We start from the raw sequence: 4,136 nt of genomic DNA, 5'->3' as shown, positions 1-4,136 counted from the left end.
AACAGGTAATGGCAGAGCCAAAAGAAGAATTACAATCTTCCTCTCCCAGCTCAATGATTTGATCCCCTGTGTATAAGACTGTATGTCACACTGTTATCAATGTTCTATGAATAATTCATCACGTGGCACAAGGCACAAAAGGTCATGGACACATTCTAGAACTGAATATTTTAAGGATTTACCTTTTCTTCTGTTTTGTAGCAGCTCCTATTGATCATACTCATAAATGAAGAGGAAATATTTGGGTTACTATAAAGCTTATATTTATCTTAATGTATTTCTGTAAATACAGATATTTTAAAATACAACAAAATTGGTCTAAAATGAGCTTTCACAAATTTTTTTTTCTCTTCAGTAGTTATAATATTTTGTCATTTTCTTCAATAATAGAATATATTCAGGTCTGTCTTTATTTCCATTAATTAAATGATGAAAGATAAAAGTTTAAATAATTACTGATGTGTCCTATATGCAAGCATGAAAAGCAGAGCGAGCACTGTCACTGAAAGGTTATGTCACTCAAGCATTCATTAAACATTCATTAGCCTCACCTCAGGTAAAGGTGTCCTTATTTACATATTTGCAGATTTGCATACTCATGCCCTGAACAAGATTTCAAAAATGTTTATGATCCTATGACCACCTTAATTATGAATTCCCAAATAGATAAAGAATAAATAAATAAACAAATCCTAATGAATGTGGTCATTTTTTTTTCCTACCTGGTTCTTTATGCAGTTCAAAGTACAAGGTGACATGAAGACAAGTGCTGTGCCAGTTTGGGTGCCTCCATCTCCCTCCTGAATCTTGATCCAAAGCCAGGAGGGGTTTGGGGTAGGATGCTTGGTCATTTGGAAAGCTGCAGGGGTTGGCCTAGCAGATGGAGAAAGGGGAAGTTTTCTATGTCTGAATGACATCCTCATCCCCCAACATATGGCTTTAACCATTTTTTTGTGTTTCACAGAGAAACCACAGGCTGGAACGTATTTAAATTCTTTGATAAGATTTTTGTGAATTTTCAGCAGAAATCCTCCGCTGTGGTTCTGGGGTAAGGCAGAACACCACTGGGGATGTGTAATCTGGGAACTGGCCTTTGCGTCTGGTCTAAGTCCTCACTAGTTTCAGATACTCCCAGATATTTTCCAACAAGTCATCAAAATTCCAGCAGTGATGGGCAGAGATGGGTGCAATGAGGCATCTTATAGACGACATGCAATTTCTCAGTGTAGATCTGATCAATCTTATTTAACTAACACATAGATATCAGGGGATATAAATTCTGTTTCCTTCCACCACTTCAATGAAGTCACTAGCTGTTACGATTTCGTACTCAGCCAGAAAGCTCTTTCACAGTTTCAGCATCCAGCTCACCCTGAGGGCAAGAGGCTTTCAGATGAATGCGTCCCTTATCTTCTTCTAAAAACCGATATTAGAGGGTTTGCTGCTCAAGTGAATGCCAAAGCCTTCCAGCTCGTTTTCAATTATCTTCTTATGTCTCAACAGTTCAGGACATCCAGAACAACCAGGATCAAGTTACATGTTCAGGCCACTGCAACGACTTGACGGCCTCTGCCTCTCCCATCCTTGGCACCCTCAATGATACCTGGGAGATCCAGGAGCTGGATCTTGGCCCCTCTGTATCTGATGACACGGGGCACAGTGGTTAGAGTAGTGAATTCAGGCTGCCACCTCAGAATATACCCCCGCCAAGTTACTGAGCTGGGCTGACTTCCTCATAGTTAGAAAGAGCACAAACCCAATTCGAGCACCACCTGTCTTGGCTACAACAAAACCTTCCGGCTCACCAGCACCACCACCTGTTCGAGTAATGAGTTCTCCGCGAAGCTTACCAGAGCGAGCCTTAAGCAGCCCTAAGTGGTGTGCTGTGGTCTTGTTCTTTTAGTCCGAGCCATCTCGGCTTCGATCTCCGAGGTGTTGGCTAAGGTGCTGCTCCTAATGGCGAGTCCCCGGGGGTACAGTGGCCTCCACACTGATTGCCTCTGTCACATACCCGCCAGCGAACCTGCCAAAGCCAGCAGGAGCTACTGCATTGCGCCGGCGCGATACTTCCTACTTCTCGCGAAAGTTCAGGGTGTGTGTCTTCTATTCACCGCGATGATACAGCGCGCGCGGAAAAGTCTCCTCGCCGACACCCTTCCAATTCCGCCGTTTTTGGAGGAAGGTTTTCTGTCATTTCTTTTTTGGGTCCTGGACTGCGTCAGTGAGTTTGGAACTCTGTTCTGGCCCCTATATGCACACAGGTATGTATTGTCAAAAACACACAGTAAAACAAAGCAGAAAGATGAGTTTGTTTGCAAGGCTTACGACCTGCAAAACCGGGAAACTCAAGGCTGCGGGAGCAATAAGTTCCCTGCTAGTTATTGACTAAAGGTGTTTTGTTTGTTTGTTTTTAAACACTACATGATTATATTTTAATACATAACCAAAATACAGAACACCGTAGTACTTTTTTTTTTTTTTTTTTTTGTGGTACGCGGGCCTCTCACTGTTGCGGCCTCTCCCGTTACGGAGCACAGGCTCCGGACGCGCAGGCTCAGCGGCCATGGCTCAGGGGCCCAGCCGCTCCGCGGCATGTGGGATCTTCCCAGACTGGGGCACAAACCTATGTTCCCTGCATCGGCAGGCGGACTCTCAACCACTGCGCCACCAGGGAAGCCCCACCGTAGTAAATTGATGGCAATAAAACATAGCATTTCATTTGCATTGCGTGACAAATAGTTAACATCCTTAGTCATAAATGAGTTCTTAGAAACCAGTAACAAAGGCATTGATATTACAAAGAAAAAAAAAAAGAAGAAAGTGAAATAACACAAGGGACTAGTAAGGACTAAAGGGGTAAATGCGGAATTTGTCTTTTTCAGCTGAAGCCTGGTGGCCTTCTTCCTTATTTGGCTCAGAGTAGCTGAGTCAGGAACAAGGAATGCCAAAGATGGTGTGAACAGATTTGGCATCTGCGGATTGGCTGGCGTCCTCTGCTAATTTCTGAGAAGAGCTATAAATTCCTGTAGCTAATGTTAGGTAAGGTTAAGCTTCATTTTTTTCGTTAATGTGCCTGCATTAGCCAACTCCATATTGTCCCCAACAAAAGTGATTCCATTTTTGTTTTGGTTCTACGGTACACATGTATGTATACACACATCCACACAAGACCAAAGGCCTGGTGAGCTGGGAGGTCAAGCTCTTTTACAAGAAGGAATTAGAAAGAGACTGATTCCAGAGGATGGATAGCTTCTGAGTCTGAGGCCCCACCCTGGTGGGAAGCCAGTTCTGTCCAAATGCCAGGTTGCAGCTGACAGCACTGGGGGCTTGAAGGACTGGGCTGTGAGAGGAGCTTGAGTGGACAGAGGAGCCTCCATACCCGCTCCGGGACTGGTGGCAGGTCCAGCCCTGCCCCAGAAACAGACATTGGGCCCCATCTGAGGGTAGGGGGCCTGAAGAGCCGAAGTGCTACATGGGACCATTCCTTGGCCCTTCCCTATGCTCATGCCATGCATGTCAGAGTCCATGACTCTTCATCTTTCATAATAATTTATAGTGATCAAATGTTTGAGGGAGGAATGATATTCTGAATATAATAAAATTCAATATGGAAGGTTTCATAAACTGTGGGTCAAGAACCACTAGCAACTTGGCAGATTGATGTGAATTATACTGTTTTCCTTTTCACCATTTATCCATCTAGGCTGTGGTGTTTACAAAGCAGACACTAAAGTGGATATTTAGCAATTGGCCCATTGTCTATGATTTTTAGGTATTACGGAAAAGGGAAAACTTACAGAATTTAGAGTATGGAAAAACTGTAACAGTTTGATATATTTTTTTTAAGTTTTGTTTTAAAAACTGTGGGTCATTAGGTTTGTAGTTAATACTAGAAAAGAGTTTGGCCTTTGTTATGAAAGAGATAGTTTATTCACGTACAGAACAAGGTGCATTGATTAGAACTAATACGTAGTGACTTAGAGTAAACTTTGCCCCCAAAACTCTAATTTCAGCATTTGGCAGGGTTTGGCTGCTACAGCAGAAACAATATGTTGTATTTTTAGCTAATCACTTAACAGTTTTTTAGGCAAAATACAGGCATGCAGACAAGATGATTCTAAAGATGAGTAAATTTT

The 4,136-nt window shown here is 42.8% G+C and overlaps 1 pseudogene; it reads right to left on the bottom strand.

The window, feature by feature from the left end:
- Positions 1 to 900: 900 nt before the first annotated feature.
- LOC116759128 lies at positions 901 to 3,527 on the bottom strand (annotated as a pseudogene).
- Between the last annotated feature and the right edge of the window lie 609 nt (positions 3,528 to 4,136).

The sequence above is a fragment of the Phocoena sinus genome, chromosome 9 (assembly GCF_008692025.1).
Source record: "Phocoena sinus isolate mPhoSin1 chromosome 9, mPhoSin1.pri, whole genome shotgun sequence".
NCBI classification, from domain to species: domain Eukaryota; kingdom Metazoa; phylum Chordata; class Mammalia; order Artiodactyla; family Phocoenidae; genus Phocoena; species Phocoena sinus.
Note: the sequence above shows the minus strand (reverse complement) of the source record. Positions and strands in the feature narration are given on the sequence as shown.